The sequence below is a fragment of the Sarcophilus harrisii genome, chromosome 1 (genome assembly GCF_902635505.1).
Source record: "Sarcophilus harrisii chromosome 1, mSarHar1.11, whole genome shotgun sequence".
Lineage (NCBI taxonomy): Eukaryota > Metazoa > Chordata > Mammalia > Dasyuromorphia > Dasyuridae > Sarcophilus > Sarcophilus harrisii.
The window spans coordinates 318,873,874-318,901,804 of record NC_045426.1 but is presented as its reverse complement, the minus strand read 5'-3'; the positions used below and the strand labels follow the sequence as shown (position 1 = coordinate 318,901,804).

The window sequence follows — 27,931 nt, the reverse complement described above, 5'->3', positions numbered from 1 at the left end:
TTATATGATGAACAGAGACTGCTCCCCCAAAGGCAGCAGCTTTGGGGCACTACTGAGAATTAAGTCTGAACTGGTGAACTAGAAGTATAATATATATCACATCATTAGTTGCCTCAACCATTCAGGCCCCGTGGAATTAAGTAATCTAAAAGTAGTTATTTTACAATAGTCACCTAAGATTTTTATTGACATTATTATAACCCAGTGACAGATTCATCGTCATCACCTTCCTTACCAAGCTGCTATGCACATGTTAATGTTGTAATTATGGTTCCTTTTGACAAGGATGCATTAAGTATAGAGGCAATATGGGAAACCTTTTCAGCTTTCATTAATTCAATGTAAATCCAGGGCTTGCAAATTCAGCAAGGTTGTCTGGATTGGCTTAATTGGAATTGCTGGACAAGAACATTGATTCAGCTCCACTCAGGTAAAGATGAAAGTAATCATGACAGGAGATATTGCATTTGAAGGTCATAGAATTGTAGTTGGGCAGCAAGAGAAAGAGGAAAAAATCATGCAAAATAATAGAAACTTTATTAAGCATCTGGGTATAATATCCAAATGGTACAGTGTCAAATGACCTTGAGGTTCTAGGATTTTGTGACCCTTTCTTCCAGGAGAATATAACTGCATGATGGCACTGGAGCTAAAAAGCCCTATTTATGTAGTAAGTAAAACTTAACCTGTTGGAATGGCTTTAACCTGGAAGAAGTGAACCCCTAAGCAATTCAGTCATTTACTTTCTTTCCTTTTCACCACATGGTCTCAAGTTGATAATGGTAATAATTCATGTTAGTCTTATATTTTAGAGTTTACAAATATCTTGACTCAAAATGACCCTACAAGGTAGTTGGAATTAGTATTATTTTCCCTATTCAATAAATGAGGAAACTGAGGCTATGAAAGGTTAAGTTACTTGTCCATCTTCACATAACGAGTAAGTGTCCAAGGCAAGAGTTGAATCCAGATCTCCTGGCACTAGTACTAACAAGCTATTATTTTGTTTCTCAAGTTTTCACTTGAGATGGAGGGAAAGACGCTAAGTAATAGGAGTCAGGAGACCTGCTAGGGTTCAGCCTCATCTTTGCCAAATATTGCAAATTATTTATGTTGCTTGGACCTCAGCTTCATTATCTGTTCAGCAATAATAACTCACATTTATGACATTTCATGAAAGACTTCCTTTGTTAGAAATCTATGAAGTAGCAAGAACCTATTTTAACATCCCTATTTTATGGATGATGTGACTGAGGTATAACCATGTGACCATAGTTAAATGATTTGTCAACTGTTGGACCACTGGAACCAGAACTGGAACACTGCTATCCAGACTCCAATTCTATCTCTTTATAATGAGATGGTTGAATTAAATGATTCTAGTCATAGGATTTTGAATTAGAAGGGACCTTAGAGTTGACCCAATCCTCATTTTACGGATAATGGAACTGAAGTCAAGGGAGATAAAGTGTTCCAGAACCCAGGTTCTCTGACTCCAAATGTGGCACTCGTTTTTCTATTCCACAGTTTAAGATCCTTCCTACCTCTTGAGTCATATGTGTTCTTGTGTTGTCTGTCAGATGATCTATGACTTTGCCGTTGTACATGTGTCAGATGATATACTCCACAAGACGTATGCTATCAACCTATCTCTTCATCTATCCCTTTCCTTGTTCCCTATTGTTTTTCTTCAAATTCCCAAAATATCCCTTTGAAGAGAAAAATTATTGGTGGCACACTAAATTAAGTACAGAAATTCTGACTACTTATTATTCTTAGCATTTTTATTATTATGACTGCTGGGTCATTCAGTGAAAGAAAATGCTTGAACTGGAGTCTGGAAGACTTTAGTCTTAGACTTTCAACTCTAGTCAATTAACTGTTGCCTGCCTTAGTTTCCTTATTTGTAAGTGAAGATAATAATAGCACTTTCCTCCCAGCATTGTTTTAAGGATCAGATGAGATAATATCTGTAAAGTGTTTGGCAAACTTTCACAAATTATAAAAATATTATTTACTATTATTACTAATAATTACTAATAGTAATAGTAGTGGTGGGGCTGGTAGTTGTGACAATAGAAAGGTAGCATCTAGCATTTACCTTTAAAATATTTTTACTTAAGATTTTAAAATTCATTTTTTTTTACATTTACTGACACTTCAAAATATACCACCATCTTTCTTTTAAAGGTGACTGATCATCAAATAACTATGCTACTTCTACAAAGTGTGAATTTCACTGTGGATTTCTAGGTTTGGCTCAGAAGGAGAATTGGCAAGATGCCTTTCTTATAATTTTGCTACTGCAAATAGATGATACAAATGATCACTGAATGCATCATCACTAAGCATCATTAAAAAATGTCTAGAAACATAAAATCAGAGTCCAGATGTTCAGGATAAGACCAGAAGCATCAGATCACAAAACAACTTATCAAAAACGATTATTTAGTCAGAGTTCCAAATGAAAAGAGACAGTTTCTGTTTCTTCAGTGCTGATTGCCTACCCACTTTCTCTCTCTCTCTCTCTCTCTCTCTCTCTCTCTCTCTCTCTCTCTCTCTTTCTGTCTCTCTCCCCTGCTCCCATCCCTCTTACACCGATGTTGATCTCACGAATTTGTTATTGTATCCTTCATGGTAGGATAACTGTAACCAAAAGCTTCATGTTGCTAGAGAGCATTTCAAAAGGCAAATGGAAATTAGGTTTAGCACATCTGAGCAGACTCTGCCCCTCCCTCTGACCCCAAGTGTAACATGACATATCTCCTAATATATCCTCCGAGGTCTGGCTTGTGTTTGCTCTTTTTTCTTTGGCAATGACTTTAAATAACCGTGTTCTTATTACAATTCTCAGATTTAAAATTACGTTCTGACAGTCTTCTCAGGGCACACCTAAGAGGCCCTGTTTATCCCCAGCCAAATCAATTGTTCTCCCAGGTGACCCGTTTCTGGGAATGTTATTGTTCCTAATAACCAACTCAAACATGTATTTTCATTTAATCTTTTATTTTACCTTCGTTTCACATACCGTTGCTGCTTGTCGTGATATCTCCATAACAAGGCAATAACATTACGTCACCATGTGAAGTATGAAGTGGGGTTTGTTTTAATTACTAATGCTATTTTGCTCAGATTGGAGCTGGAGTTTGGAAATATATGCAATAGTCCTTAGGTTGAGAGGTTGGGGGAGGAAGAATCAGGTTCAGGTCAAAGATGGACTTAAAATAAAGTCTTTGGGAGATTCTCAGTGTTTTATGTGAGAGAATTCATTGTCTAGCTTTCCTCTCACATAACATACTGATCAGGCAGCTAGAATGGTAGATTTATAGTAGAAGTCCCAGAAGTAGTTACAATGAAAACACAGGTAGTCACAATGATTCCCTATAAAACCAACAGATAGACAGGCTATCCTCCCATCCTTCTGAAAACAAAACAAAACAAAACAAAACATAAAAACAACTCCACAGAGAGTCAAAGCATTATAAGATGAGAGTGGAAAAGGAGACAGTTTTGCTCTGGAACTAAGTCATGACAGAGCTATTTTTTTTTGGTTCAGTTTCCTGGTTTTCTACTACTATGAGAGAATATTTTATTTTTTAATTTTTTTGGGGGTCTGAATCTGTGATTTTGTCAACATAATGAAATTATGGTGAGGAAATGTCCTCTACCAATGCAACTTAAACCTTAGAAAGTTGTCTACTAGTACTATGAGTTTAGGATCCCAGACTGCTAGAGGCAGATTTTGATCCCAGGTTTTCTGTATTCTGTATTCCAAGTGTAGCTCTCTAGACACTATGTTATATCAAAGAGTAACATTGCTGGCCTGATGGTAGAAGTTGTTCTGGAAATGTCTTTCCAACAAGCAATGTCAACCATAGGAAATCTGACTTTTATATGTGATCTGAATTATTTCTATATTTTTATATTCATTGAATTCATTGCTATATAAAAAATGTCATGAATCTTTGGATAGTGGCTGCCTTAGGTATGAGAATGTTGAGAAGATAAATGTGGCACTGACATACTTACATGTGAGAATTTGTTGTACTGATATGAAACATAGATTAAACTTGGATTTACTTTCCTTATAGAAGATACTTATTCAGAGAATGTATAGATATTCCCTTCCTAGTTCTAGAGTATGATCCATATAGTAGAGAGAAGTGCTAGCTATAGACTCCAGAAAGAGATAGATATGGAATCCTGGATGAATGATCCATATAGAAGATAATGATATCTAAATGCAATTTCATGAGAATTCCATAAAGGGAGAAAAGAACTCCAGGGGCAAGGGTTGTAAGGCGTATCCTTTTGTCACATATATTCTTTGCATGTACGCCCTACTATCATTATACTTTAATTTTTTGCCCACTCTTCTCAAGAAATTTTTGTATATTTGTGGGATAGTATATGTGGGTTTTGGGGAAAATGTCTTTGTACTATTGGTTCTTATTAAACCTTGTAAAACACATTGTTGTCCAGTTATTTTCAATCATATCTCATTCTTTGTGACCCTATTTGGACAAAAATACTGAAGTCATTTGTCATTTCCTTCTCTAGCTCATTTTACAGATGAGGAAACTGAGGCAAACAGGGTTAAGTGCCTCGTCCAAGATCATACAGTTTATAAGTGCCTAGGCCACATTTATTCTCAGGAAGATGAGTCTTCCTGACTCCAGGGCCAGCATTCAATCCCCTGTCATTTAGCTGCCCAATTAAGATTAATAGTTGATTGTTAATGGAGAACTCAGTGATGGACGCTCATAAGGGACAGTACTAGAAATGGTTATTCACAACCCCTAGAATGAGAAGGAAATACCATCCGTTAACCTTTGGAAACTTCATGCAGTTTGGGAAAGTAAGCCTTAAAGGGCTCTGAGATATTATACAATTGTCCCAAGAAAATCTCCTTGAATTGTTATTTCCCCTCCACCTCTTCCCCCTCAGTAAGCCATTTGCTTTCCTTTGTCTTGCTTGAATGACATATTCCAAGGTAATGCAGACAGTGTTAAGGTGTTCTGACTATGGCTCTTGTTTAGGGTTTCTCTGTGTATCTTCTTCAGCAGAAGATATATTACTGGGAGAGGCTGAAACATCTTTCTCCATTAGCCTGGATAAGGCAGCCATGACTCAAAATAATGTGTGTAGGATTCTAGGGTAGGCCAGGAAGCAAGTGACAGAGTACATTCTCTTTCTTTTCCCAGACAGCATGTGGCCTGTGCAGTCTGTTCCCTTAACAGCCTCTTCATTGTTTCCCCTGTTATTCTGCTGATTCTGCAGCTCATGTGAGGTGTGGGAGTGGCAGACTGCCTGAGAAAACACTGCACAGTTCTAGGGGAGCATAGCAACTTTTATGGGAACATGAGAGTAGATGGCAGATGGGAGTGATTGTTAGGCATTTTCTTTTTTCTTTTTAATCCATATAATAATGATGAAGATGTATTTTTATGGAAGATTCAAATATCCATTTTTATAAAATTACTCAAGATACTCAAGGGAACTCTATTTTTGACTTTGAGTTGGGCTTGGAGTCAGAAAGACCTGGGTGACCCCAGGCAAGTCACTTAATTTCTGTTTATCTCAGTTTCCTCAACTGCAAAATAGAGATAATAATAGCATCTACTTCATAGAGTTGGATAAGGATTTAATGACAAGTGGATAAAGTCCTGGTGGATGTGGGGGATGTAGACACCAGATGGTCATAGGCACCAAAAGTTGGGTTTTGGTCATGGAAAGAATTCACAGTGGTCATTATGTTTGGTAAAAGGTGGATTTATTGAGGAGAAGAGGTTGCAAGCAAAATGAAGGGGCACAATAGACACCAGGAATGGTAAATATGAAATAAGAGCATATGAAAGACAAGTTCCTCAGTAGGACTCAATTATCCAATAAAAAGGGAGCATCCCATGAGATTGGGGCATGTCCTTAGCTGGCATGCTAAATCCTGAAAGGGATTTAGGACCCTAAAAGAGTTAGCTGTAAAGCTATAAAGTTTACAGTAAAGCTGTAAAGTGGAGTTGAAAAGCATAATGGAATTAGAAGAGATAACCACATGGCATGGGGTGGGGGGTAAAGGAGAAAGACACCATGAGGCAGAGTCCTAAGTGGCAGACTAACCTGAAGGAAGGTAACAGCCATGGGATGGGCCAGAGGTAAATTTATAAGGAGAAAGTAGTTTCGGGGAACTTGACAAAACTTGGATTTCTGACTGGATTATCTCCTGAAAGTGGGGCCAGGATATCAAACTAATCTCAATTGTTACTTCAGTATATCTGCCAACAAATCCCCAAATCACAAAGAATCAGACACAATTGAAAAATAACTAACTGTTGAATGAATTGAAGGGTCCCCTTTAAAGACAATTTTCCTCGATATAAGAGTACCTACAACCTCATTCAAGGAAGAAGCAATATCTTTTAGAAATAAAGAGCTCCCCCCAAAAAAAAGAAATAAAGAGTTCCCCAAAAATAAAGTTCTCACAATATGGGTTAAAAAAATCCCTTGGGGGCAATTTGATGGTGCAATGGATAGAACATCAGCCCTGGAGTCAGGAGACGAAGTTCAAATCTGACTTCAGACACTTAACATTACCTAGCTGTATGACCTTTGGCAAATCACTTAACCCCAAATATCTCACTAAAGCAAAATAAAACCCATTGCAAAATTAGATAACAAAGACTTATAGCTTATTTATCCCCATTTCTTATTCAATTTGCCTTTCTTTCTAGGCCCAGGATCATTTCTGTAACAGAGCTTTTGAAGAGCAAAGGGTGCTAAAGTGAAATCAGAAAGATGGAGATTTCCTTTTTGAATTCCAGACACTTGAAACAATGATATCTATGTATCAGAGAAATCATTTCATGTTGTACAGACATGTAAATAGGGGTTGTTGGAAATATTTTAGCAAAACAGTTGAGAAAGTATTTCAAAAATTGCACATTTAACCTATATTGGATTACTCACTATTTAGGATAGAGAGTTTGAAAAGGGAGAGAGAAAAAAAATTGGAACATAAGGTTTTGTAAAGGTGATTGTTGTAAACTTTTTTTGTATATATTTTGAAAATAAAAAGATATTATTTTAAAAAAATAAAAAGCATTTCAAGCTGTTTTGAAGGGCAAGATGAAGAGATGTAGACTATATAATACTGTATTTAACTTGATTTGAACCTGGTTGAATGACCAGATCCAAAAGCTAATATTTAGTGAGTCATTGTCAATTCAAATTTAAGTATCTTCTGGAGGGATACAGTTCTGTACCATTTAATAACTTGGGTGAGGGATGGAGGGAATAAACATTTATATAGTGCCTCCTCTGTATCAGGTATTTGCTGTGCTAAGTACTTTTTACAGATATCTCAGTTGATCCTCATAACAACAATGTTATTATCATCTCAATCTTATAGTTCAGGAAAATAAAGTAAACAGGTTAAGTGTGTTGTCAAGGGTCAGACAACTACTAAGTGTCTTAAGTCTGGATCTGAACTCAGGGCTTTCTGACTCCAAGTCCAGTGCTCCCTCCTTTGCAAAATCAGCTGCCTACTTGGATTAAAATATTTTTCAGATGACACAAAGCTGGAAGACATAGCTAACACATAGAAGCACAGAGTCTGCATCCAAAGAGATTTTGACAGGCTAGAACAGATGACTAAATCAAATATAATGTAATTGAACAGAGATCAATATAGTGGTCTATACATAGGTTCAAGAAATTTACTTCATAAGGGCAATGGATAACAACAGTTCTTTGGTAAATGATCAGGAACTCTTCCAAAACTACAGCTTCACTATTAGTTAACATGACTTAGACCACATTAAGAAAGGTATATAGTAATGAGAAAGTGGAAGGTAACTAATATCAGAACACATCTAGAATAGTGCTGTAAGGCACCATATTTTGGAAAGGGTATTAACTATTGTTATTGTTCAATTATTTTCATTTGTGTTTTAATTCCTCATGATCCCATTTGGAATTTCCTTGTCAAAGATACTGAAGAGCTGTCCAGCTCATTTTACAGATGAAGGCACTGAGGCAAACAGGGTTAAGTTACTTGTTCAGGATCATACAGCTAGTAAGTATCTAGGGCTGAATTTGCTATTTAGCTGGAGAAAATCCAAAGAAAAGTGACCAAGAAGTCATGCCATATAAGAATTGATGGAAAAATCCCATATATTTAGTTTTATTTAGCTTGGTGCAGAGAAATACAGTAGTTATTTTCAAGCATATTTTAAAAGATGCTACATGGAAAGTAAGATTAAACTTCTTTTGATTGACTCTGGAAAGTAGAATTCTGCAGTGGTCAGAAGTTCCAAAGAGATAGATTTTTGGCTTGAGAAAAAAACTTTCTGACAATTAGAGCCACCCCCAAAGAAGTAGAATGTTTTTGCTGCCACGAATGACAGAAGGTTGGTCCTCATTTCAATTGAAGACAGGTTATTGTAGAATGATCAGACCTTGGTCAGGTATGAATTGTGCTAGATGGCCTCTGAGCTTCATTCCATATTCTGTGATTCTTTGATCTCATAAAGTCTAGGGAAGAGGAGAGGAGAGAAGGAAGGAGGGAGACAGAGAGGGGGACAGAAGGAGAGGGAGAAAAAGAAGGAGAAGAAGAGGGAGAGGGAAAAGGAAAGGGAAAGGGAGAAGGAGAGGAAGGGAGAGAGGGAGAAACAGAGAAAGAGAGACAGAGGTAGAAAGAGACATACAGAGATAGAGAGAGATAGAGATAAAGAGACAGAGAGACAGACAGAAATAAGACAGAAAGAGACAGAGACAGACAGAAAGACAGAGAGATAGAGACAAAAAGAGAGACAGAGAGATAAAGAGTAGAAAAACAGACAGAAACAGAGATAGACAGAGGAGGAGCAGGAGAGGGGAGGAGGAAATGACATGTTATAAAATGGCAGTTGCTTTAAAACCAATATGTAAGAAATTGGAGTATTTAAAAAAATAGAACCAAGAAGGGGAATTGTGGTGTTTCACACATCCCTATGGGGTAGGGAGGAGGAAAACAGGTGTGCTGGGGATTAACAAGCAATTACCAGGTGAGGAAGAGTCAATAAGCCCTCCAGAGATAGTGGGTGAAGCCAGAAATCCATTAGATACTAGATCCACAGGAGTAGGTAGGAAAATATATTCTGGAATAACAGCTCCAAAATTAAGGTGGCAGAGGCAGAGGAATCTGGGGAACCACATGGAAGGAGGAGTCCAAATTCTGGTGGCTTGCTTCATGAAAGGAATCAGCCTAAGGCACATCATTTCATGACAGCTGCATGCTAGCCATGTTCCTTACCCTATTCCTTCTGGCTGAAGGCAATGCAGCTGTGAACTTTGGGAGAGAAGTGATACACCATTGCTAGTAACTTAAAGATTACTTGAACAGCATCATTTGATCAAGCTATTGGAAAGAACTGAGAAGAGAAAAGTGCTAAATGTCAGTGTTAGTTTTGAAAAGAAGGGACTGTGATATCAGAAAAGGGAAAATGGCAGAATCGTGCATTCCCAACTGTATGATGAGAAAAAATAATTACAAATAATAAAGTTGTGTCTTTGAGCTATGAGGAAATTGTTGATATGACTATCAAAGCTGACAGAAAAGGAGAAGGAAGAGGAGAGATCTAGTGGAAAAGAAAAAAATGTTAAAAGTAAAACAAAGCTTGTGTTGTATCTATTGACAATCTAGTAATGACTTTGTTCAGATTCTAGAATGTAATATTAAAGAGCTATTTAAAGATATCTAGAAAATCAAATAGCTTCATTAAGAACAGGTCATGCGAGTTTATTTCATTTATTGACAAGATTACTAAACTGATGGAGAACAGAGTGTCTAGACCTGAGTTTGAATTCAGGCTCAGACATTTACTAGCTGTGTGATCCTGGACAAGTCACATGTCTGATATAATAGATATAAGTAGATAGACAGAAAGAAAGAAATAAAAAGAGAGAGAGAAAGAAAGAAAGAAAGAAGTAGAAGCTGATCAGAATTGCAGTTCTTTTTCACTCAGTAATTTTGATTTCTTTGAAAGGAAAGCTATGAGTATAAATTTTTGAGCGGGGCTAGATGCCAACTAATTTCTTTGCTTTGATTTCAGTATTGTCAAATTGGTTTCTTACTGACAGCAACTGGAAAAGTCATTAAGTAATAAAACTTCACAAGTGATTTTTCCATTAATTAATGCTTTTGAAAAGACCTCCTTTGGCATTTCTTTTTAAAAAGATTTTCACTATCCATCTCCAGAGAAAGAACTTAAAGGAGTCTGAATGAGGATTGAAGGATACTTTTTTTAAAAAAAATTATTATTCTTGTTTTTTGCTTTGCTTTTTTCTTTTGCAATATGGCTAATATAGAAATGTTTTGCATAATTGAATATGTATAACCAAAATAAAATTGCTTACCTTTCCAAGAAGGGGGATAATGAAGGAGGGAGAATATTTGAAGCTCAGAAGTTTTTAAAATGATCAAAAGTTTTTATTTATATGGAACTGAACAAAAATGAAATTGTAAATAAAAAGATTTTCATCTAGGGAAAAAACCAATTAGTTTATCTCACTTGTGGAAGGGAGATAGTCCCCACCTTGATACAAAAAATAGAAGCAACTATTAAGGATAAAATATATGTACTCATCAACAAAAGAAATTACTGAACAAAAAAAAAAAGAAAGAAAAACAATGAATTGGGGAAAATTATTTACGGAAAATTACATAAAAATTGACATTAACATTATATAAGAAACTTTTAAAGATGCAAAGTGGTAACTCATAGTTCACAATGAAAAATTTTGGTCAATTTGCAAACCTGCAAGAAAAAATTTTCAGTATACAATAAAAATTGCAAGAATAACCATACCTTTTGACTCAATAATTAAGTTGTCTGTAATCTATCTTGAAAGTGTTAACACATACACAGATTTTATATATATATACAGAGAGAGAGACAGAGACAGAGAGACAGAGAGAGAGAGAGAGACAGACAGACATAGACAGACAGAGACAGAGAGAGAGACACACACACAAAGAGATAGAGACAGAGAGAGAGACAGAGAGACAGAGAGGGGGGAAGGGAGGTAATGAGGTAATGCATCATAACAACATTATATGCAACTGCAAAAAAATTAGACACAATATTTATTCAACAATAGAGAAATGATTAAAAATTTTAGTAAATTAATATAAAAGAATAACCTAAGGCCATTATATGGACAATTATGAAGAATTTTGAAAATTGATAGATCTTTATGAAATAATGCAAACAAAACCTCTATCCCAGAATGAGGGAAATGGAGTACAAGTTAACTAGTACTATAAAAGAGGGACAGTGAATGAGATAAATGGATAAGGAATTATGATGGGAACTTTGGAAGAAATAATAGAGAAAATAACTAGAAAAATGTGTTAAAATGAATCACTAAATAAATAACAAATTACTAAATAATAAATAAGGCTTTAAATAAGCTTGGTTATAATGATGGTTAGCAATTTTTTTAAAAATTTAAAATATTTAATAGATTTAACAATTTAACATTTAAAAATAAGTTAATTTTCATTTTCTTCATGTTTCATTTTCAAATGCAAAGAAAATAGTACTAGCATCATGCTTATAAGTATCTCTCCAAATGGTTCCCTAGTGTCTTGGTAAGTTTTTCTCTCATTAAAGCCACGAACAAGATTTTATGAATAACAGGGTTATGCATATAGTTGAAACCTACTTCATTTTCATTGTCATTCCCTGGCAAATCTAAAGCATTTGTTTCACACTTCTTTTTAGAAGAAAATTTATCATTGTCTTATTTTCCCTATTTATTTTAAAGAAAACATTTTTGTGGGTATTTATTGTTGAACAAAAGGAAACTTAAAGTACATTTTATTTTAAGTAATCAGAGTTAAGTGATTTTCCCAGAATCGCACACCTAATAAATATTTGAGGCCAGATTTGAATTCAGATTCTCCTGACTCTGGTGCTGGTGCTCTATCCTCTATGCCACCTACTATCCTTCTAAAATACATTTTATGTATTAAAAATACATTTTAAAATAGAAGGCTAGAGTCAGAGAACTTCCTTGGGTTTAAATTCCAGCTCATCTACAAAGATCTTAAGTCATTTAATTTTCCTCCTTTGAAAATCGAGAGGATTGAAACAGATGAAGGTTCCTTCTAGGTCAGTATTCTATGATTTATGATTCCTCAAAAACTACCTTATGACCCATAAAATAAACATCATCCATTTTTTGTTGGCATTTCAATCTGGGGTTGATAAGGTCTCAGGCTTATTTAGGTAGGGCAGGGACTTTTGCCTTCTTCTTGTATCATCAGTGTTTAGTACAGTTTCTGGCACATAGTAGGTGTTTAATAAATGCTTATTGATTGACTTAGCCCCAACTCTACTTCTGACAGTATGAATTTTGTTTAATGAAGTTACATAGAATATTACTACCCCATGCAAATTTACTCAAGCATGGAATCATATTGTTGATTGGTCACTAATTAACAAACTGGTAAACAAATCTTAGTATTTGATTCAATTTGATTGGTCACTAATTAACAAACTGGTAAACAAATCTTAGTATTTGATTCAATTTGACCGGCATATATTAAATGGTATTAAACATGTATAAAAGACATTGCAGTAGAAAGAATGTTGGATTTAGGGCCAGAGAACCTGAGTTCATGTCCCTCTCTACTTATTTCTTGTTTTTTATTTTGTTTTTTTTTTAATCAGATATTGTATTTTTTCAGAGGTACATGTAAAAATAGTTTCAACATTCATTTTTGTAAGACTTTGTGTTCCAAATTTTTCTCCCTCCCTCCCTTAACTCCCCTGTCCTCAAGACATAAGAAAAATCAGACCAAAAGGGAAAAAAAAATCACAATAAAGAAAAAAACTACCAAATAAACAAACAAAAAAGGTGAAAATACTATGCCTTGATTCACATTGACTCTCCATAGTACTCTCTCTGATGGTAGATGACATTTTCCAAGACAAGTATTTTGGAATTGCCTTGAGTCACCACATTGTTGTGAAGAGCCAAGTCCATCACAGTTGATCATCCCATAATTTTCTTCTTACTGTACATAATGTTCTCTGGTTCTGCTTACATCCCTTACCATCAGTTCACATAAGTCATTCCAGGATTTCCTAAAATCAGTCTGCTCATCAGTTCTTATATAACAATAATATTCCATAACATTCATATACCATAACTTAATCAGCCATTCTCCAATTGATGGGCAACTTCTCAGTTTCCAGTTTCTTGCCACTACAAAAAGGACTGCCACAAACATTTTTGCACATGTGGGTCCTTTTGCCTCTTTTATGATCTCTTTGGAATACAAACTATTTGGGATTGAAGAATATATAGAGTTTGATAGCCCTTTGATAGTTCCAAATTGCTCTTCAGAATGATTGGATCACTTCACAACTCCACAACCTGGTTTTTTAATTTTTAACACAAGAAACAAATGTTTGCCATCTATGTCAAGAATTGAGAATACAAGCAAAAATGAAGCACTTCCTGCCTTTGAAGAAGCTATTGCCTATTCAAATTAGGAGGATAATAATATGTGTTCAGGTAAGTAATACAAAATATATCATAACAATGATAACAATAGCTAATATTTATATTATCATTGTCATTGTTATCATCTTACTTGTGCCCTGAGGAAGCTGTTTGTGGGTCAAAACATTTAGAATCAGACAGTTAGAACCAAACTTGGAATGGCTGATTGGTTTAAGATCAGGAAAGATGTACAGCAAGATTATATGTTGTCACCTTATTTAACTTATATGCAGAATATTTCATGCAAGATGCGAGGCTAAATGAAGCAAAAGCTGGAATGAAGGTTCCTGGGCAGAATATCAACAATCTTAAATATGCAAATGACACTATTTTAAGGGCAGAAAGGGAAGAAGGGTTAAGAAGCCTATTGATGGAGGTCAAAGAGGAGTGTGTAAAAGCTAGCTAGAAGCTTAACTTAAAACCAAACAAACAAAAAAAAAACCCTAAGATCTTGGCAAACTAGTCTCATCTATTCCTGACAAATAGAGAGAGATGAAATGAAAGCAGTGTCGGATCTTAGATTCTTGGGCTCAAAGATCACTCCAGATGGTGACTGCAGCCATGAAATTAAGACTCTTACTCCTTAGAAAGAAATATGGGAAATATGGACAACATACTAAAAAGTAGAGACATCACCTTGCCAACAGAGTCAAAGCTATACTTTTTTCCAGTAGCAATGTATGGCTGTGAGAGTTGGACTGAAATGAAAACTGAAAATTGTAGAATTAATGCTATCAAATTGTGATTCTGGAGAAAAGTTTCCAGGGTCTCTTATCAAAGAGGATCAAATCATCCATATACTTAAAAGAAATTTATTCAGACTATTCATTGGAAGGTCAAAAATTGAAGCTGAAGCTTAAATACTTTGACCACATAATGAGAAGACAGGACTCATTGGAAAAGACCCTGATGTGGGGACAGATTGGAGGCAAAAAGAAGGGGAAGGCAGAGGATGAGATGGCTGGTATCATGGATGCAATAAACATGGGCTTGGACAGATTTTGAGAGAGAGTAGAGAATAGATGCCTGGCACATTATGGATCTCGGAATCATGAAGAATCAGACAACAACAAACATTTATTTTGTTCTTTAAGATTAGATAAACACTGTATATATGTGAACATATGTGTGTTTGCTTGCATATATATATATATATATATATATATACACATATATTTAAAATACAAATATACATGAGTTAATTTTAAGCTTAAAACTACACCAAGCTTTTCGGCACAACCCATATAATTTGATCCAAAATGAATGAAAAGTACACCAGGGTAGAGGGAAGGAATGAATAACAACCAGGGAAATCAGGAATGATAACTTTTATGGTCAATAAACTAGCTGTATATGATTGCAAGAAGTACATAAGACTTATTTGTAATAGCCATATCCATTTGGAGTGAAGTGGATTGTGGTCCCTTTAAGAAATTATATTTCCTATTGATCTGTGATTCCTTTCAGATTCTCAGCCCCTCTTTCCGGGATACCAGGGCCTTTGATTCACAAATCCTGGTCAAAACCATCCCTTTGAATTCCAATAGGAGATCCGGGCTTGTCCCAGCCCCCACTGGATCTGATCTGCTTAGGTTTCCCAACCCTCACCAAGACAACCAATATAATGAGCTTCCATCAACTAAAGTCTTTGCCGATGGACCTTGGCAGCTCCCTTTTCTGCCAGGACCTTCTGTCTACTGAGAACTGCATTCTCAGTGTAAAACTCCATTTTCCATAGATCTGCCTGCTGGAATAATATTCTTTTCCAGTGCCATCCTCTCCTTATCCTCACCTATTTCCCTAACCAGACTTTATGCCTCTCTGTCAGGATTTCTAACCTCACTTACAATTCTTATAATAAACCTCTTTTATCAATCTAGGTTTTTGGTTCTGTAAATTCCTTTATAGAGAACCTCTGTGCTGCCAGAAGGGAGTCCCCAAAACTCCCTACCCTTGAGTTGAATCCCAAGAGGTTGCAGGGGAGCCAAATCTCTCCATCTAGTTTCCTGAACCCCGAATCTGCCACTAGACCTTATCATTTAACTCCCTGACCACCAGAAACCTTAATTTCATTTTGGTTCCCTAAATCTAATCCTCACCAGGAGTGTGATTCATTGTATTTAGTAAGAATTAATTTTGGGGGGGGGCAGGAAATTTATAGGTTTTAGTAACTAATTCTGTTTGGCAGGTAAAGTTTTAATGACCAGTGAAAATGTGATATAGATCTGTTTTCAGGCTGGATATCAGGAAACTTTGCCCTAACTTTTAAATCTAGGCCACCTGTAAGTTTATCTTAGCCCTGAGTCAGGGACAAATTCTCTCATTAAGGGTAGATTGAGGTAGAAGGAACACAAGGGCCTTGGATCAGTAGCTAACTGGAAATATTAATGCTGGTTCTGTTCTGACTTTGTATCCTAATTTTTAATATTTTTATATTATTATAGCTTTTTATTGACAAAACACATGCATGGGGAATTTTTCAGCATTGATCCTTGCAAAACTTTCTGTCCAACTTTTTCCCTTCTTCCCCCTACCCCCTCCCCTAGATGGCAGGTAGTCCAATACATGTTAAATATGTTAAAATATATGTTAAATCCAATATATGTATACATATTTATACAGTTATCTTGCTGCACAAGAAAACCTGAGAAGGAAAACAAAAATGCAAGCAAACAATAACAGAAAGAGTGGAAATGCAATATTGTGGTCCACACCCATTTCCCATAGTTCTTTCTCTGATTGTAACTGACTCTCTTCATTACTGAACAATTGGAACTGATTTGAATCATCTCATTGTTGAAGAGAGCCACATCCATCAGAATTGATCATCATATAATTTTGTTGTCATCATGTATAATGATGGTTCTGCTCATTTCACTTAGCATCAATTCATGTAAGTCTCTCCAGGCCTCTCTGAAATCATCCTGTTGGTCATTTCTTACAGAACAATAATATTCCATAACATTCATTTACTACAATTTATTCAGCCATTCTCCAATTGATGGGCATCCATTCATTTTCCAGTTTCTAGTTTGCCAGTGTGGCAACAGGGTTGCCACAAACATTTTGGCACATACAGGTCCCTTTCCCTTTTTTAGTATCTCTTTGGGATATAAACCCAGTAGTAACACTATGGGATCAAAGGTACCCTAATTTTATTAAATGGTTGTGAGGAAGAATTATGATTGGCTGCTTCTAGACTTTCCCAGTGCTGATTGGCTACCTGATAATGGCTAATCTACTCTATTCCTGCTTCATTTGGGAACTCTGTATCTCAGACTACGTTTGGACATTAGATAATAGAAATGACTTTATATCTGTCTTCTCCCTTGTAGACTGAGATCCAAATTTCATCTATTGTCACATCCATGTTCTTTTGTACCTATCTTTCAAAATAGAATCTCAGTTTTAATCCTATGTTCCAATACCTTGTTTGATCTTGTGGATCTTATCACCATTTTGATTATAATTATATTAGCTAGTATTTAATATAACAATTTATTCTTATAACAATGTTGTAAGGTTATTGAGTACTAGCCTTTTCTGGTTCAGTCTAGTTTGTGTCTATCCAAACCCTAGTTCTTAAAAGATCTATTTAATACCCTGGGGAAACTTATTGGATGTTATCCCATGGACAAAACAACAAGCACAGCAATATATGCCAAGAGACCTACATTAGAGTTTCTTTGAGAGTTAATAGTTGTATAACTCTGGGCAATTCATTTTCCCTCTGGTCCTGTAAAATTAGAATTGTACTATATCTTCTCCAAGGCTCTTCCAGGCTTTAAACTTAAGATCTTATGAATCAGAGGAGACAATTTACTATACCTCCATTAAAATTGAGCAAATGGAATTGCTTATTAAGAGGATCCCTCTGGGATGAGTGTGTAGGGCAGGTATGGCTGGTTCTTCAGATTTTTGCTGAGAAAGACAGCAAACAGAGAGTAATGCTTTATTCATACTCTAGTAAGGTATAGAGATTGCAGAGACATACTCCACAGGGGCTATAGAGACAGGAAGTTAAAGAAAGAGATCACATGGAATTGGTGATGGGAGGCAGGCAGTCTGGGAAAGAAAATGGGAAGAGAAGAGGCATAGAGAGTCATATAACCATGGGTTGGAGTTGGGGGTATTTGAATATCATGGACCCAGATGGAGATGGAGGGGTGCTAGTGGGGAGAGATTTGGGTCTTATTTTTATGGGGTTTTAGTGAGAGAGACTTACCTCATTCTTACCTCATAACCTAATGATTAGTTCATGAACATTTCTACATCATCTCAATGTTATCAGCAACAACAGGTGTTCTTCTGCCTTATTGTAGGTTCTTGGAGCTTATCTGAAGTTCCAGACTATGAACAGTTAGAAGGATCAAAAGATCCTTACAGTAAGATCTAAATGGCTTCCCCTGATTTAGTTCACAGTCTCAGAGAATGGCTTTTAATTAAGTTATACAATTTGCAAATAACTTTTATGCTCTCCTAGTCTATAGGATAAATGACTTCTAGATTTCTCTTTGTAATCTTCCTGCTATTGTTACTTTATACTGGCTACTTATAATACTAAGTAGAATATGGGGGTGGTGGTCAGGAGAACTAGATCTAAATACAATTTAACACAAGAACTTACAATTTGTTGGGTTGTTCTAAGTCAGTGGTCTTACACTGAATATTAGTAATCTATTTTCATCACTACTACCTCACTCCTTCACAAAGACTTATCAAACTTACTGTATGATCATCTGAATGAACAAAAGGTTCCAAAATATAATTTGGGGGTGAAGGGAATTGCAAGGATATCAAGGTAACTTTAGGCTATCAATTTGAAATCCCTTATCAGTAAATTCTCTACTTGTCCCAGACCTCTCCATTGCTCTTTCTTTTGTCTCTCTTTGTCTCTCCAACTTCTCTTTGATTTTTTTCTTTCTGCCTTCTTTCTCTCTTACCTTCTCCCTTTCTCTTTCTCTGTCTGTCTCTCCCTTCCATTACTATTAATCTTGTGCTTCTTTTTCTGTTTGTCTTTTTAATCTTTATTTGTCTCTATCTCTTGTTCTCTTCCTTCTTCCTCTCTTTCCCTTTCCCTCTCTCCCTTTTCATCTCCCCTTCTCTCTTTCTTTGTCCTTTTGTCTTTCACTTCCTTTCTTCTCAAATGAAAGGAGAAATTATGACCTGGACTCTTTATAGACACTAGAAATGGTTGGAACATTGAAGAGAATATTCAGATAATTTAGGCTCAAACAACTTCTCCTAAAGAAGAATGTCATGTTTAGTTCCTGAGGTGTCCAGATTTGAGGCAGAAGTCTGGCTGGCAGATGGTCTGAGATCAGACAGCCTCAGGCAGGGTCTATGCCAGGGCCAGTCAGATGGTTAGGTGAATAACCTGAGGGATTACTAGTGTAGCTAGATTCTGTGTAGTTAACCAACAGGTGTCAGACTAGTGATCACAAGTGGGCGGGGGCTCCAGGCTAGAATACTGATTTATGCTTTTCCACAGGCACAGACAGGTTAAGGTGAAATCCTGGGCAAGAAACAGTTGAAGAGGTGAGAAGACCTCATTGGAATAGGATCAGATCACAGAGACTCATGGGAACTTAGAAGCGGGCTCTGAGGGAGTAAGCCCATCTTCCTGTACCAATGCCAAGGTCAGTCTTTTGACTGGGGTGGGAGTGGGGGTATCAGATCTTAAAGAGCCAGCCCAATGGTGTCATGTTCCTTCCAAGATGACATTTTACATGCTTCCCCATCTATAATGAACATAATAAGAACAACAATAACAGCAGCTCAATTTATATAGCATTTTGAATGTTTATAAAGTACAATTTCTGGGCATTTGTTTCTAAAGGCTATCCTCTATATCAATATATAGATATCTATATCTATACCCCTTTGTATAGGGTAAGCCAAAGATTCAGAAGGAGGCTGATTCTTTTTCTGGTGGTGTCAAAAAGGTCAGTTAGAACTCATCTGTGGAAACCATGACTTTAAAAAAAATGTAGAATCATGGGGAAAAGCACTTGTTTCAGAGCAAAAGAATCCATATAATAATACTAGCTAACATTTATATAGTACATACTATGCACCAGGCCATATGCTAAGCACTTTGCAATTATTATCTCATTTGATCCTCACAACAGTTTTGGGAGAGAAGTGTTTTTATTATTACAATTTTACAAAAATTGAAGCAAATAATCTGAGGTTAGATTTGAACTCATGAAGTTGGGTTTTCTTGACTCTAGGCCCAGTACTTTGTGCACTATGGTGCCACCTAGCTACTTCATTTGTCAACAACTGGTAAAAGCAAAATGAGATAGTATGGCCTAGTGAATAGGACAATTGACTTGCCTTGCAGAACTAGCTTTTTGACCCTGAGAAAGATGCTCAAATTTTCTGACCCTCATTTTCCTCATCTTTAAAATAAGGAAGTATATATGATTTGATAATCTTCAAGGTTCTTTCCAGCTTTTAGTCTATGATCTTATAAAGGATGTACTTGTAAGAACAAAACATCACAACTTAAAATTATAAAAAGGTCAGCAGTTCTCAGTGATTCTGTCAGCCATCATTCTTGATGGATATATAAGATCTCAGAGTAAATGGCAAATATTCACTTTGACAAAGAAACATAAAATTCATTTTTATGTATGTATTATAATAAAATAATAAATAAAATTATAATAAAATAAAAAAATAATAAATCTTTAATATACAATAATTTCAGTTTTATAAAGTGTTTTCATTACAATACCCCTGTGAGATAGGCAGTAGAAATACTATTATCTCCACTTTCCAAATAAGGAAATTTATTCAAAGTATAACACTACTTTTTTCCAAGTTTCTCTTTACTCCAAACTATTCTCCATGTAGCAAAGTAGTTTTCTGAAAACACAGACATTATAATGTCCCTCCCCTATTAAGTAAATTCTTTTAGCTCCCTATTACTCCTAGGGTCAAAACTAAATTTCTATTTGACATTTAAATTCCTTCACAATCTGAGTCAGACTTTTCTAGTTTTATTATTATATATAATTATCACATGTGATGTATACTAATTAATATATAAATATAATTTTAATATAATATATATTATATATTGTTCTTCACATACTCTATAGTTCTATCAAACAAACGTTCTGACTTTATCTTTTATGTGATCTCTGTTCCTTTACAGAGGCCTAGAATGAATGCATTTCCTGCTCACCTCTGCCTCTAAGAAGGCATTTTTTTTTTTTTTAATACTTAGGTGGAACACCACCTTTTACATGAAGTCTTTCTAGATTCCCCCATTTCTAAGTACCTCTCCCTCAATATTGTCTTGAATTTACACATATATACATACATACACATATGTTGGACCCCTCCCTTCCTCCATTTAATAATTGGTTTTAAGCTCCGTGAGGTCAGGGACTATTTCATTTCTGTCTTTGTATTTGAAGTGCTTGGCACAATGCCTGGAATAAGGTATCTAATAAATGATTGTTGAATGATTCTAAGGGAAAATGGATTCAACAGTTTTATATGACTAATTTAAAAATAAACTTCTAAAATATGACCAGGGCAGTTAGGTGGCCAAGTGGATAGAGCACCAGCCTTGGAGTTCAACCTAAGTTCAATTCTGGCCTTAAGACACTTACTAGCTGTGTGATCCTGGGCAAATCATTAAACCTGTTTGCCTCAGTTTCCTCATCTGTAAAATGAGCTAGAGAAGGAAATGGCAAACCATTCCAGTATCTTTCTCAAGGAAACCCTAAATGGGGTTTCTATAAATTGGATATTACTGAAAGGGCTAAAAAATAACAGCAATAACAGTTACATATATGTATAAAATAGGATGAGCAGCTTTGATTCATTGAAGCCTATTCAGGGAGTTCTTTCTAGAATCAAGTCTGTTGACAACTTTTTTTAAAGGTCTCACAAGGAAGAGAATATATTTGGAGATTGAAAGAAACATTGGTTTAAAGTTAACCCTGATGACAATTTGATAAATATTCTGCCGGCTGCCACTAGAAAGATCAGGGTACAATTAAGAATATTGACATTTTCTTTTAAGAAAGGAACTCACCTAATTTACTGGAATTTTTAGAAAGGTATTTACTAGAAAAATAAGCCAATAGTTGTAGAAATCATTGGGGTCTAAAGGTTTCTGGAAGTGTATTATTAAGTGCCAATTTTTATCTAATCTGCTCCATCATCTTGGAGCAGAAGAAATGGAATCTGACATCTTAGATTGAAAAACTGTTAAAAGGTAGAAAATACAATGAACTTAATCTATAACTGGACAGCTGTCATTCCTGACTGTCTTTATAAGAATTGGCTTGATGGTTATTCACACAAATCTAAAGCCAGTAAGTGATTAAAGAGAAGGGAAAACAAGAAGAGGATTAGAAGAGGAAGAATTTAGGTCATTTCGTGTCTGTGAGAAGCAACATGGCTGAGAAGACTCAGAGTTGGCTTCAAAGCCAGAAAGACTTCTATTTAAATCCAACTTCTGAGAACATGCTGTCTGAGTGACTCCTGAACAAGTCTCTTAAACAATTAATGCTCTAGGCAGTTCTCTTACTTTCCATTATGGAGAAGGTGCTGACCAGCACTGATGGAGAGATTTCTTCATTTAAAAAGTTCCCCATGTTATTGATCTCTAAATTCCAGTTTCTAAATCTAGCTTTACTCTATTGATACTTAAGATCAACCAAGAAGATAATGTGGAGGAGAGGAGAGAGAGGAAAGAGACAGTGGCATTTAGCATACAATACTACTAATGAGATAGTGGGTGGTAGTTACAAATGAAATCTTCCCCAGTATTTAGGAGTTTATTTTTGATGATAGTTCATGGGAATAAATTGGAAATATTATCGAAGACAAACTCCTCATAAAAAAATTCAAATTGAAACCTGTTTACAAGCAAGCATCCACTGACCCACAAGCATTGTGTACAATGTTGAATAAAAGTGGTGATAATGGGATCCTTGTTTCATCCCTGAAATTATTGGTAATGCTTCTAGCTTATCCCCGTGCTATATAATGCTTGCTGATGGTTTTGATAGATGCAACTTATCATTTTAAAGAAAACCCTCAAGCATTCATTAAGCATGTACTATTTGCTTGGAACCAGGGTAGGTTTGGGGGTGGAGAGGAGGAGAATACCTACCAAAAATGCAATTGTCTCTGCTTTTATGGAATTTACATTCTAGTTCTTCGTTCCTCCTCTCCCTAGTTCAATTGCACACCCTTTTCAGATTAGTTTTGCTCATTATGTTTTAGTTTCTTAGGGTCTTTCACTTCAGAGGCTAAGGACAGTTTCAAAGCCTGTGGTTTCTGGAGCAGCAGGTTCTCAGCTCTGGGATCGGGGAACCGCATAAACAGCAACTGGAGGTTGTCACTTACATTAGAGGGAAGCCACTGAGCCTTGAGCGAAACATTTAATATTTAAAAGCTAATGTGCCATGGAAGTTGGTGCATCTTCTTTAATTCTGGGCTCTAATACTGTGGTGCCCTGCTGCTAACACATAAAAATAAATGCTGCCAGCAGGCTCGGGAACACAGACTTGCATCAGCAGCTCACAGCAGTGGCAGAAATAGGGTTTTCGACATCTTGGGAAATGTGACTTTGCTGAGTAGATTTTTCAGAGAGCTACCCACCATACAGACCGGGAGACCATTTTCATCTCAGGTTTTTTGAACATATACTTGTGAATAATTCTCCTGCCCCTATCCAAGTTATTAGATAAAAACAAATTCCACTTGGCCCACAAAGTTTGCAATGGTGATATCCATATTTATTCTTTCATTCCAGGCCATATCCATCTTCTCTTATTGCTGCCCATATTGATAGACTAGGATAACACAAAATTCTGTCAGTAGCAAACATACTCAGAAATCCCAGAAATACGTCAAAAGAGAATGTAGGAGAAGCCAAAAACATGTCACCAAAACTATAACCAGCATGGAGTCACTAGGGGTTTCCCCACAGGTACCAAAATGGAATGGGGCACATATCCAGGATAACTACCTTGATGAGGTTCTGAATGGGGTGCTGGGCACAGAGAGAAACTAAAGAATTCATTCCTGAGGCAGGCAGGGAGAAGGCACTGATAGAAGTCAGTTTAGCTCCAAGGTCCCACCTGTTGGGGAGGTCGTCCAATCAGAAATCCAAGTTAAGTCATAGTCATGGACCATCCCATGGTTTCTACCTTCCTTTGGGTCAGTTTGCCTGGGCACTCTGCCTTGTAGTGTCTTTCACCTTCCCCTTCCCCTACGTCATGTGGTATCTCTCCTAACTCCACTGTGCTTCCCAACTCCACTTTTCCTCCTTACAGCTAACTCTGTTTTTATTTTTAATTTAATTAATTAAACATGAAACATTTTTTTTTGGGTGCTGAGACAATTGGGGTTAAGTGACTTGCCCAGGGTCACACAGCTAGGAAGTATTAAGTGTCTGAGGCCAGATTTGAACTCAGGTCCTCCTGACTTCAGGGCTGGTGCTTGTATCCATTCTACTAGCTACCTCCAAATAACTAACTCTTTTAGAGTGCTCAATCCCTTTCAGGATTTAGCTGCCAACTAAGGTTATGCCCTAATCTCATGGGGTGCTCTCTTTCTACTGGCAATTTTGAGTTCCACTGAGAAACTTGTATTTCATATGCTCTTCCACTGTATTTCATTTTTACTATCCCTGGTGTCTATTGTATCCCTTTATTTTGTCTGTAACTTACTCCCCTAAATAAACCTACCTTTTGCCAGAGAGAATGACCTGATGTGACCCAACACCAACTTGTGGTGCCTGCCATCATTTGGTGTCTACAACACCCACATCAATCCCACTTGCAAATTGCCCTCACTTGGCCTTAGCTTATCATCTTTCCAGGTTTTAGAATCATCACCTTCATATCATATGGATCACAAGGGCAGAATTACCCTGGCCTGAGGATCTATGACCTGGTGATTGATATAATCAGTGGGGAAATCAGAAATGAAAGTAGCACGTTCCAGGTATGATATCCCCTTGCTTCTAACCTCTGTCTTCTTCATACTCTCTTTTCCATTGTTCTCTTTGGAACTTTTCACTATTGTTAACAGAATCACTCTCCTCCCAAATCTGTTTCTTGCATCTTTCCATCTTCTGGTTCTCACTGAAAACCAGCTCTCTTTCCCAAGCACATCACATCTCTTGTCATTCTCTCCAAGTCTGACGGGACTATCTCTCATACCTCCTGATGGACAAGATGAAGAGGAGAGGGAAGAGATTGAGGAGGAGGAAGAGGAAGAAGAACTGGCATAATTCTAGCTCCCTCTGGGTACTATCAATTACTCTCCTCTTTCCACTAAACTGTTTCACAGTTTTTCCCTAATTCCAACTTTTGCATCCATTCAAGCAGTCTATTGGCTTCTCAGTTCTTCAACTTGCCTTACAGAAATTTCTAGCTAAATGCTAATTTGATTCTCCACATTGGAGTTATTTTTTCTAGCTCTGTCTCTCGGTGTTACTCATTTTTGGTTAATTTTCATCTCTAGCTACTTCCAGGCCCCCATCACTGCTTACTTGTCCCTCCCCTCAGTTCTAGTTCTGCAATTCTCTTAACTTTGCAGCAGGTAGTCATTTTATTTTAGGTCCTGCTCAATATCTTTCCCAGTTCTATTATTCTTTTCTCTCAGTCCCCAGAAAATGAGGCTTATTCCTTTCCCTAGAGCCCAGTTTCTTAAATTGTGGTTCACAACCTGAATGAATGTAGGGGTTACAAAACACATATGTACTATATATAATATAAACATATTGCATGCTATATATACTATAATCATATAATCAATATCAGTATATCTTTTATATATCTGTGTACCCAGAGTCATGTAAAAATTTCTCTGGGAGAAAAGCAGTTGCAAGTGGAAAAAGTTTAAGAAGCTCTGACCTTGAAGACTAGTTAGACTAAAAAACAAGTGCCTTATTTACAGATCAATCTTGTACCCATTATTCTTATTTCTTTTGTATGCCAGTCTTCCCACTTCTTGTCTTCACAAAAAAGGGTCCCTCAAAAGCTAACAAACTTTTAGTCTTGGCATTTCACAAGTATTAACTAATCTAAGTTAACAACTCCCTCTAGGGTAATGGTAGCTTATTACCATTTGCCTTTTCTTTCCCTGCAGTATCTGGGTGGTCTGGCTTCTCACATCAGAGACTCCCCCTGGGCCTAGGGGAGGGATACTTAAGATTTTTGGGGGTAATAGACCCCTTTGTATGTTTGCTGAAGAACAAGGATCCCTTCTCAGAATGTTTTTAAATGCATGAAATAAAACACATAGCTTACAAAGGAAATCAACTAAATTGCAATGCTATCATCAAAATATTAAAAAAATCAAGTTCATGAACCTCATGATTTAGAGGCTTCTAGGAGAGAATTCTGTTTGTTCTCCCTCTCTTCCCTCCCCACTTCTCTCTTTCCTCCCTTCTCCCTCCCTCCCTTTCTCCCTCTCTCTCTTCCTTTCTTTCCCCCTCCTTCCTTCCTCTATCTTTCCCTCTGGGTAGCTGGGTCAGGTCATTCAAATTACTCAGGGATGTTTTCTGGAACATCTAGAGGATGAGTAGAGTCATTACTTCCTGAACATTGGATGGATGGGGGTGGGGGAGTAAGGAGGAGAGAGAAAAAGTGAGAAAGATTTTCAGCCATTGGTATAAAAACTACAAAAGAAAAGTGTTCATCCATTCAATAGAGCCAACGATTCTACTCTAAATGATGGAGCAATGTGTAGAGCCACATAACACCTCCCAGCCATGTAACCATGTGCACAGCTGCTAAGAAAACCTGGATCAGAATGAGATTTGTAAACACTGAAGATTTTGTCCCTCCTTCTCTTTTCTCTTCTCTTCACCTCTTTTCTCTCCTCTTCACTCCTCTTCCCTCTTCCCCTCTCCTTTCCCCATACTCTTCCTTCTCTTTTCCCCTGCCCTTCCCCTCCCCACCTTTTCCTCCTCCTTCTTCTCTTCCTCCTCCTCTTCCTCCTCCTTTTCTTCCTCCTCTTCCTCCTCCTTCTCTTCTTCTTCCTCCTCCCCTTCCTCTTTCTCCTCCTTCTCTTCCTTCTTCTGTCTCTCTTTTTTTTTTGCTTTTTCTCTCTAATTTTCTCATTCTCTCATTTTCTCTCATTATTTTTCATTCTTTCTCTTTCTCTCACTTATTTCTCTCATTCTCCCTCTCTCATTCTTTCTCTCTCATTGTATCTGTCTCTCATTCTGTTTCTCATTCTTTCTGTTTCTGTCCCTGACTCTGTTTCTCTGTCTCTTTCTGTCTCTGTCTGTCTCTATGTATGTCTTTCTCTGTCTCTTCTTTATTCTTTCCTTCCCTCTCTTCATTTTGCATTGTCTTCAAATATAGCATCAGTGCCATGGAATTGGGAACTGGCTTCATCGGGTTCCTATGCCAGGCAGTCTCATCTCTCAGAGGGGCTCCCCTCTTTCTCCCTTCTCCTTGACTTATACTATTTCAGGTGAGAGGCAGGAACAACAAGAGCTGTGGGAACACAGAATGGAAGTTAAAGGGAAAATGAGATTTCCTTCACAGACATTTACTTTATAGCCAATTCTTAAGGAGTGAATATGCTCCATAGCACAGGGTATACTTGTAATAGTGAAACTAATTCAAATTTTATTAGTAGAGGTGACCCAGCATAATTTGGAGATACTATTTCAGTGCCAGTGTTTAAAAGCTAAGTGATTGCCTTTTAAAAAAATACATAAGCTACTAAAATGTGCTCTGCTTTGAATCGACTGAAAGTTCAAGACTATTTAGACAACGGCTGGCATTTATGTTCACCCAGGCCAGCAGAAAATGCATCTCTGGAAAGAGATTAAGGAGCTAAATCAAATGATTGAAAGATTAATTAAATCAGAATTTACATGTGATGACATAGAAAAAAGACAAAGCCATAATGATGGAATTGCTTGAATTTGCATTTAGCCACACAGATGTTTTATATAATATCATTAACTATGTTGTCTTGTGTGCCTATGGATCTTAACTCATATTCGTGGCCCACCATTGGGAGCATGAGTATCTTGGGCAGCCTGTTTACCATTGGGAATGGATTTGTGTTAAGCCATTCACATTTTTCCCTTTTCTGTGGATGATAGCACAGATCTGTTTGTCTTAGTTTATAAGTGATACATCAGTTGTTTGATTTGCATTAAGATAATAGTTTATAACTTCAGGAAGAAATGTAGGATGTTCCTCAATGCCTAACTCCAGAATTTCAGGGTGTTCCTTTTATTCACTTAAGAGAATTTTATTTTTTCCAATTACATGTAAAGATAGTTTTCAACATTAACTTTTATAAAATTTTGACTTCCAACTTTTTTCTCTCTTCCTTCCTTCCTTTTCCCCTTATCAATACAGCAGACAAT

General features: G+C 36.6%; 1 long non-coding RNA gene across 1 annotated transcript in view; it reads left to right on the top strand.

The window, feature by feature from the left end:
• The window catches only part of LOC116420462, a 208,410-nt gene that overhangs the window by 84,548 nt on the left and 95,931 nt on the right, over positions 1-27,931 (top strand). Inside the window, exon 3 of the long non-coding RNA XR_004230791.1 lies at positions 19,043-19,190. This is a non-coding gene — a long non-coding RNA (uncharacterized LOC116420462). The remainder of the gene's footprint in view (positions 1-19,042; positions 19,191-27,931) is intronic.